Source organism: Wasmannia auropunctata, unplaced genomic scaffold (assembly GCF_000956235.1).
Source record: "Wasmannia auropunctata unplaced genomic scaffold, wasmannia.A_1.0 LD335479.1, whole genome shotgun sequence".
In the NCBI taxonomy this organism is placed as follows: Eukaryota; Metazoa; Arthropoda; class Insecta; order Hymenoptera; family Formicidae; genus Wasmannia; species Wasmannia auropunctata.
The window spans coordinates 130,891-146,636 of NW_012027411.1; the positions used below are offsets into that span (position 1 = coordinate 130,891).

At 38.0% G+C, this 15,746-nt stretch overlaps 1 protein-coding gene across 1 annotated transcript in view; it reads right to left on the reverse strand.

Moving 5' to 3' along the window:
- LOC105456917 (RING finger protein 44) overlaps positions 1–15,725 on the reverse strand; it is a 57,383-nt gene extending 41,658 nt beyond the window's left edge. Inside the window, exon 1 of the mRNA XM_011701298.1 lies at positions 15,238–15,725. The gene's annotated coding sequence lies outside the window, so the exon portion shown is untranslated. The remainder of the gene's footprint in view (positions 1–15,237) is intronic.
- Positions 15,726–15,746: the final 21 nt, after the last annotated feature.

Below are 15,746 nucleotides of genomic sequence, written 5' to 3' on the forward strand. Positions count from 1 at the left end.
AGAGAGCGCCGCGTTGGTGAGCGAGGGCCCCTACCTCCCAAAGACCGCACCCACACGGTCCATGCGATCCGGGGAGCTCGCTGACACAGCCCTGAGGAAGCCGAGTAAACACCACACTCCATGACGTGCCCGTGCGCGCGAAGGATACCGTGAAGATACCGAAGAAGCGACTATTTGAAATCACTATCGTTTCGACGAGATTAGATTCCCGTGGCTGCGGCACGCCAACGCGATTTCTACCCGCGACTACTTATCTAGACGTGGCGATTGATGCGCGTCGCATTTTCCTGCATCTATCTGTAGAGAACGTGCTTCGCGAGTTGAGTTTCCTTAAAATTACTTTGATTTTACATCTTTGATCTTTTGCTTCGTTCGATTAATTCTATTTAGGAAAAGGTCAGTGGCGTTTTATTCTCGTAGACTATATAGTATCGCGAAAATAACGATAATCGTGCAGGGAAGCAGAAGGGAAGGAAAAGCGAATCCCGAAGAGAAAACGAACGCACGAGCACGACTTTCGAATAAGATACTTCATATAAAGCATCTTAAATTTATATAAGACAGTCTAAAATCTAGTCTATATATCACGTTCCGATTTATTGATACATTTGATGCTTTGAAAATAATTAAATTCACCCAATTGTCTGATTACTCAAGTTATCTTGAATTATCCGAATAATTTTTAATGTTCAAAAAGTCGCGTATATCCGAATTTACGAATTTATTAATTCGAATCCAAATTATCCATTGAAAATGACAGGTGGATAATTTGACTGTATAAGAGATATAATAGACAAGTATCTACGAAGCATACCAAACTCACAATTGCAATAAAAACATAATTAAAATTAAAAGAATATCATATATAATTTTTTGTACAGTATTACATTATTATTTTTAGTTAAATTTTTTGCATGTATAAAACAGCTGGTGATTCTTTGCCTTTGTTTTTGTTTTCATTCAATTTTTTTTTAGTTCGAATAATTCGAATTTAGATATACGATTCTTCGAATATTAAGAATCTGGATAATTCGAACTGGTTTAGTATAATAAGATAATAATTGTTTTTAAAATTTAATATTATATTATCTAGATATTTATAATCTGAATTCAAACCAAGCTAGCAAAGACGGACAATCGTGAACGAACATTTACGAATGACGTGACGAGCTCTTTCTTTTCGATACATCGAAATAAAACGAAAATGACACATTCGTCAATGTATGTAGCGCATACATTTGGTCTCGTCCGTCCACATTCGTTGAAGCAATTTATTTATTCGTGTTTGTTCGTGCTCGTTTGGTCGATTTTGATCCAACTTAACGCATGCATCTTTTTAATTCCATCGACTTACAACACGTGATAGTTTATTCGCTGCGAGGTAAAATCCGGGAACGGAAAAAAAACTACAGTGCTCTGCACTGTAAAAAAATACTGTAAAATGACGTGAACAAATATAAAATATACGAGATTTATGTACACGTTCGATTATAAATTTAATGGAACGTAATAATTTTCATAAACTTGTTCATATTTCCCATTGGCGTTCGTATAGTTCGTACACTTTTTTTTACAGTGCATAAAAAATGAATGGATTCACACGGAGGCGCGTCGTAACCATTGAGCGGCTCTCAGCCGAAACTCGCCGGACAATGTCGGGCGAGCAGAACGACTCTCGGCCGCTCACGATCACTCTTTAGGCCCGTTCTACAATACGTCGTATGTCGAGTGGTCGTAAGCCGTAAACCGTAAGAATTGACCAATCACAGTCGAATGTGAGAAGAACATTCGATTGTGACTGGTCAATTTTTACGGCTTACGACCCGACATACGACGTATTGTAGAACGGGCCTTAGGCATAAGAGAATCAATCACGAATATGAAATGAAGGACTCTGATTGGTTGATTTTCTTATGCATTATGTCTTGTGCGTTATGCAGCGTACGTTATGCAAAAGTCTGCAGTGCTCCCGGCTTTAGCTCCGCGTACGCGGGATAAATTCCACCGGGGAATTTTATATAGATACGCGCTCTTATCGACGTCGAATCTCTTCTGCTCGAAATTATATCTCCGGTACGATGATACCGTAATACCGCCTATATCGTGTCGGCGTGCTATACGAACGCGCGCGCCCGCCACTGCGCAGGGCACCGTTCTCTCGTCGTCAGACGAGAGAGCGTCAGGCCGGAGACGCTATCATGGCCGAGCACACCGAGCGCGCTGATAACTACTCCGAGTTAAGCCAAAATCAACACGCCGCGCTGCGCTGCGCGGGTCGGGCGGATCGCGCGACGCAGCTGTCGCGTCGCGTCGCGTCGCGAGTGCGTCACGTCGGGCGACAAAGCTCAAGATATTCTCTCTCTCTCTCTCTCTCTCTCTCTATCTATCTATCTATTTAACAATAAGCCCCTACTCTTTCTTCGTATCTTTCATTCTCCTTAACTCTCTCTCTCTCTCTCTCAACTCACCTTTAGATATACAGCGTGCCAACAGGCGGTTCATAAAATTCGATAGAAAACGTTGTTTCTGCTTTCTTCTTGCCTCCCCCCCTCCCCCGGATATCCGTTCTTATAGAGACGTAGCGCACGCTGCGCTTTAAGGAAAAGCTATACTTCTGCGTTAAAAGGAAAATGGAGACGTCTCTTCTCCCGCTCTCATCCGCTCGCCATGGTTTTACTGTATATATCTTTCACATAGCATTTTCTCATGACGTCTTCCCTCTCTTCGTTTTTTCCCTGCTCTCTCTCTCTCTCTCTCTCTCTCTTTCTTTCTCTCCTCCTCCGTCCCCCCTCTCTCTCTCTCTTTCTCTATCGAAATCCCAGACGGGAAAGTGAGTTTCGGAACATGACTGTTAATTTTACGCAACGAGCGCACGGTCCGCGCTCAGTAGGAACGAGTTCTCCCTTCGCTCGCTACCTCGTAGTACATTATCGGAGATCCCGGATCGATAACCGAGTTTTCCAACTGCAGGTCGACGGATGCACGTAGGTTTCTAGTCTCCTCTCGAGAAGACTTTAGCGTCGAGATTGCACGATGAAATTAGATGCGGGCTCCAGTTTCCTTCATTATGCACGATGCATTGGGCAATTAAAATCCGCGATCAAGAAAATACATCGATAAAAAAATGTTCCTGTTTATATATATATATATATATATATATATATATATATAAAATAAAAAATAAATGAAAAACACAGGTGTGTCCCAGTATCGTTCCCTTCTCTTCCGTATTCCGTCGTCGTCGTCACGCACGCAGAAACATACGGTATATACCTTAAAATAAAAGAGGCAAATCGTCTCGGATACTTGCTTGCCGATCTCGACACAATCTATTCGCGGGCGTTACAGAAAAGCTGCAAGCAAATCAGTACACGCGAGATCGTCTTGAGGAAATCTGTGCCCGTGTGTGGGGTCGCGTACGAAATTTCGTACGCGGATTTCGTGCCGCGCATTTGCGGGGCGGGAAAGAGGATGACGGGAGGAGAAGCTCCGCTTTCCGTTCCCGGTGGCGATGTATCAATGTAGGCGCGGGAAAGCGTCCTCTCGTCGAGAACGGTATGCTTGCAAAATTGTGCGTTGCGTTATTCACAATTCCGCGTTTCGTGTGTACGCGCTTCGTGCGAGAGCACGGTCCGTTTGTCAATATTTCAGACGATAGAAACGTGCGCTCAACTTGACAGGGTGCGAGCGGGAGAGAAGAGAAAGAGAGAGAAAGAGAGAGAGAGAGAGAGAGAGAGACAGAGACAAAGATGAGGATCGAAAGGAGGTAGGAAGAGAAGAGCGGAGGGAGATAACGGAGAAGCGAGGAAGATAAAGCGGGATGCAGATGGATAGGGTTGCTCCACTCTGTATCAACTATGCACCCTTATCAATTGGAAAATTGGTGTGTGCAATGGGAACGGAAGAGGAGGGGAAAGGCTGTATCGTATGAACGAGGGTGACGGTATAAGGATGGCGAGCGCGAGGGAAGGAGAGGACCAGTGCCGGATTTACCGTTAAGCCGGCCTTCGAGCTCGGTTATTGAAAAGCCACCAGAGAAGTAACGCTTCACAGGATTCTATATCATTATTTTTTTTTCTTCTTTAATGGATATTAAGGATTTTAGTCGATTAATCTCTCATAATTTAATTTTCAACGCTATAGATCGATGTAGAAACTTATCGTATCTTTATCATTACGAATGTAAGCGTAAAAAGTATTTCTGCATATTTATAACAATACAAAATAAAATATTACAGTGAAATAATAATTTATTAGTAAATGTAAAAGTGTAATAGGTCAAAACATTTCTGTTTTCGTATAAGAAAGTGTCATGTCAATTACAGATCGTGGGATAAGGCTCCTAGGAATTAAAATCCTGTACTGGAGAGACGGAGATAAAGAAAGAGAAGGTATAGAAAGGGGATAAAGAGAGAGGAAGCGATTTGGTTTACGTTTTCAGGACAGGGCCGTATGAAAAGGTTTCCTCGACCAGGAAGCGACGGGCGACGTAACCTGAAATTTTTCTTGCCAGCAGCACGTTCGTCGACGAATGACATCGAAGATGTGCCGTGTCGACGACCCGCATCGTCTATGCACCCTTGTGAATTGGAAAATTCCGCGCTCGCTAGCCTAGCGAAGAGACTCGCCGACACGGAGAAGAGAGCACTCGTAGAAAAGACAGGGACGCACCTAGCAAACGACCGGAAAAGAGACGAGGAGAGAGCTAAAGAGGAAAAGGAAGAAGTAACAACATGTGTAGAAAGAGTAAGAGACGATAAAGAAGTCACTATTGTAAACTCTGTTAATGCATTCTTTACTATTGCGTGCACTAACAACTTACAATGTTGTAATTTATTGACGTGCTTCGTTTATATTTTCCTTTACGAGAATTATTGCTTAACATTAATAATATATGAGTTATTGTATATTGAAGTTGTCTAGATCGATTATGCCTCTTTTTATCTATCGCTCAAATAAATCTGAGCTAAAAAAATAAAATTTTTTTTATTTCTTATTTCCAAACATAATCTCTCGCGAGATTTCCCTACATTTTTCACATCTTTTGTAAAATTAACAAGTTGTGTTTCGACAGTTTTCTTGAAAGGAAAGACGTATTCAAAATTCTGTGGCAGAAATTCAGACTGCAAAAGGGGGAACCCATCAGGACCCACATTTGTACATACCTCGAAAGGGAACGAGAGAAAGAGACAAAGGGTGGAAGTATAGAGAACAGGGAAGGAGATAGAGCGAGGGACTGATAAGGTTGCGCGAAGCGCATGCGTCACCCGTCGTGGGCGTCGGAAACGTGTTGACACACGAGAGAAACCGAGAGCGTGAGAGAGGGGGTCGGGAGGAAGGGAAAGAGATGGAGCATCGCGTGTGGCTCTAATGCCGGGGCGCCCGTATGTGTATGTACCGTCTCTCGACGCGGTTCCCATGCTGCGGGTCCCGCTACTCCTCGCTCTATCGTTGCTGTCGTCAGGCCTCGCGAGAGAGATCCGGCGGCATCGCGCGCGTTGCCATAACCACCGCGCGACGAGCGGAGACGCGATCGCGGAGATCCACGTTCGATCGATCGCGACGGGCGACGGACTAATAAGGGGGAAATTATTGCGCGGGTTTAGAGCAGTGTATTCTCTCTCTCTTTCTCTCTCGCCCAGCGGCAAACTGCCCCAGGGCCGAGGATTGAATCGCGGGATCCCTCCTCCGAAACATATATCACAAAATGAAGAAGACAAAAAAGGAACGTACATATACGCTTCGGTGCAATAGAAAGATTTAAACAGTCAGATGTTGCAATTAACTCTAATAATTAAGAATTCACTGTTTTAGTTAGATGCAGCAACATTTATTTTATCATCTATTCGTTACAACTGTATTTCTATAATTTTATGGCTCTAAATAAATATAGAAATCAATAGGATTTTTAACTTCTTATCGATCTAGATAAGGATTCTCATCTCTCGCGCTCATCAGAGTGAATCAACTCACGGAAAATAAAAAAAAAAGAAATATATATTTTCTATCAAATTTCCTATTACAAATCAATTTTACTATTAGGGAAAATAACGATGGCAGTGATATATTTTTATACAATCTGCGATAATGGCTCAAAACTATTTGCATCTTTGGAAAATAAGAATATCGATTACCCGTGAATTAATTAAACATCACCAAGGGTCGGTAGTATTTAAAATAACATTAATTAAAATATGTATTTTAAATAATAAAAAGTAAAAGAGTCATTTAGTATTTATTATTTTAAATAGGTTCTATTTTATATTTAATATTTTATATTTAATAAATATATTTTTAGACTCTATTTTATATTTTTCATTTTAAATAAGTCGTGTTTCTGGAATCTATTTTATATTTGCTATTTTAAATAGGTTACATCAGTTACTTTACCGATTTCTGCTTATCAAGGATTGGTCGTATTTAAAAAAAAAAAACATTTAAAATGTATTTTTAATAAAAAAAAGTAAAAGAATTATTTAGTATTTATTATTCTAAATAATTTCTTCTAATCTATTTTTTATTTAATATTTTTTAAATATGTTTTTGGAATCTATTTTATATTTTTCAATTTTTAATAAGTCGTATCAGTTTTTTATTGGCCCCTGCGATATTTTATTTTAAATAAGTTTCTGGAATCTATTTTATATTTGTTATTTTAAATAAGTTGTATTAGTTATTTTACCGATCCCTGAACATCACAGATTTTACTGATTCGAGATTAACATATTAATAATCTACCACAGAAATTACTGAGTTTTGTACAAAAAAAAAACTTTAAATGTAATTTTTCTCTCAAAGCAAACCTTCGTGAAGTTGGGCCATTGTCGCGCGCGTCAAGCGTCTCGTATACGCGTTCGGAGAGTTCGTTTCAGAGACAGGTGAGACTTTGAAGGGAGAGCGGGGAAGGTGGGAAGGGGAGGAGAGGGTGGATGCGCAGGTCGACTTCGAAGGGAACGTCGCTTCGAATAATTCCGGGACGGTATTCATACAGTCTTGCGGGTGCTTTGTAATTTCAAAGCGTCGTACAGGGCCGTAGCAGTTGTACGGTGAAAGCGAATAACAGAGGGTCAATCTCTCTTTTTCCGATATAGAAGGAAATCGGGCAAAATTTATCGAATATTTCACAATTGTAAACATGAATCTACACATCGCAACGTGATATATTGCCGATGCTTTAGTTTACATCTGTTATATGCATTGTGTCTTCAAAAAACGCGAGAGATGAATTATAAACTTAATAAATGAACTCTTCTAACAACTGAGAATAAGTGCATAAATTTTCTAAAAAAAATTCAGCCGCTCGTCTTTATCGCTCGTATACATTTTCTTTCGAGACGCGACCCTCGATCTATCAAGCCTTATGTTTTAACACAAAAGCCGCCTGTCGACTATTCCCCGTACCCTTTTTTTTTGCAAATGGAACGTTGCGCACCGGTGCATCCGCTCCATTCGAAAGGATAGCGGTTGTGTCGCGGGGGTGTTCGATCGCGCCAGAGTTCGCAGGGAGTTCACAGGGAGTTCGCAGACGATCGACGCACCCATAGGCGATCCATCGTGCGCTAAATTATTACGCTGCTTGCAACGAACACGGAGCGCGTCCACGTCGCGCAAAGTGGCTCTTATAATTTGCTCCATAATGTAAGAAGAACGACGAGAAGTAGCGGGAGGAGGAGGAGGAGGAGAACGCGCGCCGCGCATCTATAATTTCCGTCTATGGGCGGCTGTCGTTACAAAAGCCCTATTTTTCATTAAAGTTTTACGATCTCGAATGCGTTTATTATTCGCAAGTTCCAAACCTCTGACACGATGAACTGAGTCCTGCAACGAACCCGTTTTCCTAGAAAGCGAATGAAGATATATACCAATTACCGTATAATGATTACCGTGAAAGCTCAAGTATCCTTTGTATAACGTATTACGCAAAGGGCGAAAAGGACCTCTCTTGTCCCGACTCTGCCAACTTCTCGGTTGTTTCGTCTTGAAACCTGCACCTTACGGACGTGAAACCACGCCGAGATAGCCGTACAAAGGCATAGTCAGAATTCTTGGATTCTTACGTAAAGCTTACTGCCTAAGCTAATCTCTAAGCCTCTCTCCTATCTTTACCTTAACTAATCTCGCAACCTTTAAAATCAAAAGACTACTATTATAGTATGCTATACTAGATATAATAAAACTTCTCTCTTTAATACTGGATTTTAATGATATATAAAAATATAATAAATATAAAGTTTTTACAATAAAGGTTTTGTCTTTAAAATATATACTGATTATACTGATATAACGAAAATTATAATATTTTTAATTTATTTAAAGATAGTAAGTTTTATATATTTCGCAAAAAAGTTTTTGTAATTATCCTAATATATTTTTATATATGTTTAATTTAAAAAAATAAAATTCCACTAAATAAAAATTTTACAATCTGTGTGAAATTGCTTTTGTATACAAATGATATTACGACAAATGGTGTCATTATACATATCTGAAAGTAAAATAAAAATTATAATATTATTACATAATTACAATATTCCAATATTAATCAAAAGATACAGTGTTTTGCGCCAAGTTTACGGTGAAATAAATCGTTTATCCTTATGCAAGACGGCAACTTGAGAATATCTTCAATTATAATATTTATAATATAACAATAATATCTAAATTAATTGAATTTGTAATAGATTTATATTTAATTATTAGCTGATATTTCTATTGTTTAATAAAAATACTTTGATTTTTTTCTTTGTGTTCCATGAAGATATTGCACAAAATTCGAATTGTAAAATTTTCATTTAAAGAACGTCATCGTTGTCAAAAAATATCGTTATAAAATTCGACTACAGATAGTTCTAAGCAGTGCTTGCATTTAATATTACATCGATACTGTTATTACATCGATAATTATAAAAAATTAAAAATTCATGCAAATAAGATGCGGAAATATTTGCCGCGCAAAAAATCACAATAGTCAATCAACCTGATATTTTTACGATAAGTTGATTAGCTACTGCGTTTACAAATATTTTAATATCATAAAAAGATTAATTACAATAATACATAAGTACAGTACTGATCATTAATAAATGTTTTTAAATGTTTTGTAATAAAAGATAATAACAAAAAGATATACACTGAAAGAAATATGTTTAAAAAAATGTTAATTGATAAAAAAAAATTTATTTAAATACTTGCAAAGACATTACCTACTTGAATAATATAATGAATATTATTTCAATAAAAAGAAGATAATGTCTCCATTAAGGAAAAAGAAAGTCAATAGGCGTGAACATCGATTCTAAGGGGTGAAGGAATAGAATTTCAAAATTATAGAATACTCTTATCACAGCATGAGCTAATCGCCGTATACTTACACGTATACTTGCAGTTGCGCATACTAAGCTGTCAAACTATATATGTATACGCTATATACATATGCATATGTGTATATTATCTAGCGGAGCTGCCCATTATGAAGTAGAAGGGGCACGACAATTAATATTTGTACAATTATGTACGTGTGAAGAGGTATTATTAGAGAAGTTAAATTTAAAAACATATTATACACACGCACACACACACACAAACGATATTCCAGAGGTAGTAATATAAACAGGATGATTCTACGTGAAAAAATAAATCGAGAATGTTGAATAAAACTTTTTTATACAAGACTTTGTTTTCCAGAAAAAGAACTTTAAATATTCGCCAGATACTTAATACACATTTATGATTATAAATCTTACCAATATTAAAATATCGAACAATTGAAAGAAAACATTAGTTTAGCTGTTGAAAACTTAAAAACACGAAATACACTGGAAAGTATTCGTACAAATTTAATATAAAGATACAAATATGTGTACGACAATTGACAATATGGGCAATACTTCTAATAGTTTTTAAAAGATAATAAAATAATTTTTTCAAGTAAATACATCTTATATCCCCAAAGAATCCTTTTAATATTTAATGTTTATAATCATTAAAAATGTGTATTATAAGTTAATTATATATGCAGGTGTACGCATAGTATAATAGTACAAAGTTTAAATATAATATAGTTAAATAAAAATATTAGTCGTGTTTTATTATGTAAAAATATATTTAAAAATATTTATAAAAAGCAGAGATAATTCTAAAGAAAAATATTTACCAAAAATATTAATTTATTAATATCTATATTAATTTTTCTTAAAAAAGTAATATCATAGAGTTATATTAACCTAAATAAAATTATATTTACTATATATAATTCCCGTATTATATTTAATAAAATATAATATTATGTGGTTCTGTAATATGACCGTGAATTTAATTGTGGATATTATATTCAATTTAACAACATTAAGTTTTTTTATTAAATATATTTTTATTTTGATAACATTTATTACAATATAGAATCATGTTATATACTTATGTACTTTATAACATTCTTTGGTAACATATGTTACAATACAGAACCATGTTATACTTTATTGTATATAATATTTTTAATTTAAAAAATGTGTTTTTTATTGACTAGAAAATTGACTACAATAAAAGCGTTATTATTGTATATATGTTGTATATTAAAGGCTGTAGCACGATTTAAAAAATACATATATAATTATTATATCATTTTTTATAATATGCCTTGTAATTTTTACTAATATAACTTCAATATAATTCAATAACATAATTCAAAATGCATGTATAATTCATTATAAATTTTTTATATCTAATAAATATGTTACACTACAGTTTTATAGCCATTGTAAATAGAAATATATTTTTTTATATGTATATGTAATTAAAAAAATATAAAATTATAAAGTTTTCTTCGCGTAATCATATATGTATTTTTATACCCTTTAATATCTTTCCCTTAACACTGAAATTGTCGAATCAATCAATTACATACATGAAGACGATGACGGAGTTACAATTGCACGGTTTAAATCTTAGTCTGCGAACCGCTAGACGGATCTTCGGAAAAGCTGCTACGTGTGCACCGGTCTTTCTGGTCCGTCTATTGAAAAATTCTATGCATTTATAAGTATGCGCGCTGCACAGAACGACCACCGGGCTTCCCGGGTCTGTTGTTACTTATATATTTTTCATTCGTGTTCCCAAGTGCGTTTTTAATTTGCGATTTAACGACAGATCGTAAATCCTGAATATCGGCAACGGGCAGACAACTCTCTCAGAGCAAGGATCATCTCATTTTAAACCGAATTTTTAATTCCTATAAGTGCAATGTACATCGTCAAGTTCTCCTTCGTTGCGTAACTTTGCTATTCTGTCGAACGTTGCAATTTAATAATTTAATTTAATAAAGTGAAAAAATATATATGCTATGTACTGTATACGTGTATATACACGATGTTAGTGTAACGGTCCGCACGATTTTTAAGATACTTCCGAGCAGTTTAAAAAAAAGATTAAAAGATGAATATTTATCTGTTTCATGCAGGCTACAATATGCGATAAAAAATAAAAAAAAATTTTTTTTAATAAAAAAACTCAAGGTTAATTTGAATCTTTTAAATTGCAAACAATTTTTTTCATAATGCATGTTTTCTGGATTTATCTCCGATAGATTTTTTCTTATGGGAATATCTGCAATCCTTGTAGATCACACATCAATAAATAATATTCAAGATCTTCGAGAAAAAATACAGTTTGCATAACTTTGGATCCAAATATAAGAGCTGCTATTCGTAATAATTTGTTAAAAAGAGCAGAACTTTGTATTGAACTTTGTGAAGAAAGAGAAAAGCAATTTTAAACATTTGCTTACATAAGTTACAGTTTTTCTTTATTAATGGATGTTTATGATAGATATTATGTGTTTACGTATTAATAAAATCAATAAAATATCGATAAAAATGACATTGTCGGTAGGCGTTGAATTCATCTTATAGACCCTTACAATGGCAAAAAAATTTTATGCAATTAAAAAAATTCAAAGTAACTTTGATTTATTCATTATAATTTTTTTTAAACTTTTTTATCACATGTGGTAGCCTGTATAAAACAGACATTCATTTTTCCATCTTTTTTTTAAACTATCAAGTGTCAAAAATCGTGTGCTGAACACCCTATATATCGCGGGCGCACGCGCATGTGTGTGTGTATGTGTGTAAGATACAATTAAAAATCAAGTTCAAATATTTTTAGCATTTAATTTATATGCAATAAAAATCCTCTAAAAAAATACTCAAATATTCTATTCACACTGAAATTATTTTTAAATATCTTATTACTTAGCCGATTATTTTCAATTTTTCATAATTAATTTTTCTAGCGTCCCATCTAAATAATTCGATTGTAATTCTTTATATGGCAAAGTTGTGACGCACATATTGGTCAATTTGATAAGTCTTATGTAGGATGTACGCACGTATACCGGATATCCTATCAACCGCAGATACAGAAAGCCAAGCTATATAAAAATGGCTGTTTATCGAGCCATCATTAATTAAAAATAATATAGTGACTTAGCATCAACTATTAAAGATTCATCAACAGAGGCAAAATTATCCAGAACAAACCCATCTAGATCTGTACTGAGCAGGTACAATTGATACATCTATGTTAAAAGGAATATTCCAACATTCTTTATTCACGCATCACTACGTACGTATTACAAGCGGGCCGTTAATAGATATTAATAACGATATTTTTTGTTTCCCAATGTTTATTCCATACCCCAAAAAATAATTCAATTATATATAAATCAGAGAGATTATAACAAACCAAGTGATTTGTTTTCGTAATTTAAGCCGTTAAAAAGGGAGAATAAAAAAAAAGAGAGAAGAGTTTGCATCACCAAGATTTTCATCAATTCGAATTCGTGAAGCGTCGATGCTAAAATATCAATGGAAAGCTGTCGATAGCATCTCCAATATCGGAGTATCGGCGAGCGCGTCCCTGGCTGAGAGGACACCCCGTATGCAGAACGCAATTCCCGGCCGGTATATACACACACATATACATGCGCGCGCGCGCGCGCGCGGCACACACACACGCGACACAGAATCGATCGAAGGGCGTCACACGCGTACGGATTTAAAGGGTCAGCGGCTTAAATACTCGGCCGGCGATGTACCGTTAATTGTTAAGATCGTCTGCGTTCGTCCACCTCCGTCGCACAGGAGAAAGAAAATCCGTACCTATACACACGATCGTAATTCGTATACGCGTTCGATCGCGTTCGATCTTCCGACCGAGTCGTACTTCACGTCGCAACACGAACGACGTAAGCCCACGAGACACGTCTGTGCGCCGACCGACGAGACGACGAAGATAGGAAATGCGCTCCAGGCATATATATATGCATGCTCCTACAAATGCAATATCGTACATGCGGGTGTATACGTGCGCTGCAATGTTAGGGCACTGTCTGCGTCTCTCTTTCTCTCCCTCTTCCCTCCCCTCCTCGCCCCTCCCTCTCGACATCTCAACTCTACGATTATCCAATTTTCTTTGTTACTGCTATTTAATTGTGCGGAGTAATATTATTACCGAATAATTATATGCGAAATGTAAGTAATTGCAATGTTCGACTTGTGAAAATTTATTTCAATGTGACACATCTGCATATGTTTTTTTGAAAGTCTCAGATGCATTTCAGTGATATAAGTACGCACGAGTTGTATCTACAGACCATCATATACATCTTAAAAAGTTTGTCTTAAAAAAAAAAAATTCATATCTCGACTTCGTACTTCAATCGAACTTATAGATTCCTACTTTCTTCGTATATCTCAAAGCATTATTTTTAAAAGAAATTAAAATCGTACCGCTCGAAACGAATTTTCAATTTTTTCGTATATCTCAAAAATATATTAATGTCTCTTGCTTCAGGAAAAAAACCACAAAAATTTCTGGACTCTATACTTCAAATTGCCATTTTGAATTTATTTTCTTCTTTCGCCAAGCTCACGATTTTACATTAATAGCTGTTCAGTTTTAAATCTGTTAAATTTTATCGTTGACTTTATTATGTTTACCTTAAACATTGATTCACTGATTCACAAAACGAGCAAATCCGACTTTTCTCTCTCTCTCTATTTTGGCACATTTATCTTTTTCTCACATTGATATCCCTTTGTTCCTAGGAAAGTCGTTTTCAAGTTCGTACGGTTCTCCCGATTACCGATTTGACGTCGGCAGCATACATGAGCGAGTACACCACGAATACCTATGTACTACGTACGTAACGCGCGTGTGCACGCGTTTAACGGATATTTGTATACAAACAAACGTACGGTACAGTACGCGCGCGCCGCACGTACGCACACATACACACACATACATCTCGGTCGGCAGACAAAAGGATCAGATGTGCGTCGGAACGGGTGGGAGGGAGAGTAGGAGGAAGGGGGGAGGAAGGAAAGAGGCGAAAAGAAGGGGGGGAGATAGACAGACGGAGACAGAAAAACACACACATCGCAGGTGCAGCGTGCGGAGCGAGCTGCGAAGTGACTGGGAACCCTCTTGAGTGTAACGAACTTTTTTTTTTCTTTCCCTCCCTGAACTCCTTTCTCGCCAGATCGCAGTGTACATGGTTGGTGGCTACATGTTAATTCTCATGTCAGGGATATACACGGGCGGTATTCTCATTGTGGAAACGAACGCCACCGTGTCTCTGCTTGCCTGTGCCTGCACACTTCCGAGACAAAGGGAGGAAAAAAAAGGTCTGAAGACGCGTCAGGCAGTGGCGACTCTCCGGTAAAGGAGGGCATGACACAGCGCGTACAGGTATATGTTACACATATAAAAAAAAGCCTACCGGAGAATGTGGGGGGAGCGGCGAGGGGGGAGAGAGGAGGGGAAAAGGAGTATCTCGGAATTTATTCCACCGACTCCGTCGGAAAAACGCGTCGACGTAGTCGGTGGTGAGGAACATCCTGCAGGGGCGGTAGACTGACGGAGGAGAGGAGAGGCTGATTTGTGAGAAGAAACCGAGGAGTCGCGTGAGAGCGTAGAGAGGGGACAAAGAGAGAAAGAGAGCGAGACGGAGAAAGCCAACATAGAGAGACAAAGAGAGCAATCAACAACACAGCGGAGAAGAGTGAAGGTGTGAGAAGCAGCGGGGGAGGAGAAGGGGATATGAGGAGTGTGTGTGTGTGTGTATGTGAGAGAGAGAGAGAGAGAGAGTGTGTGTGTGTGTTGTGTGTGTGTGTGAGGATAAACAGAGACAGACATCATATACAACGCGCATCCGAAATCCTCGGTGGGAAAAATTCCTACCTTTGGAGCCGCGGGGAGCAAAAGGTGTCTACTGCCGGGGCTCTTTTTTTCTCTCTGTTTTTCTCGTGTCTCTCGTCTCTCAGAGCGACGTCATAGCCGTAGGCGTAGCTGACGCGCGCGAGTCGCCCGCCATTTAATGTAACACACGGCGCGTACAGCGATGTGTAACGCTCCCCGATGAGAAAACGCCGACCGACTATCGGTCGGCGGCGGCGGCGGCAGCTCCACCACTAGTAACACCGAGGTCGCTCCATGTCCCTCATCGTACATACGTATACGGTGAAGAGCGGCGTGGTGCCCGCGACCCCGCCCATTTAAATTGCCGGAGCCCCCCGTGTCGGGGCTCGAGAGACCACGCTGCGCCGCGTCTGCACGACGCCGATAGAACCAAACGTCCGTAGGAGACGTCCGACTGCCCGACCCGCGTCAAGCACTGGACCGCGTGACACCCGCGTCCGATTTCAATGCGTGCCCGTGACGAGGCACGGCGCCGAGCACGACTCGCCGCC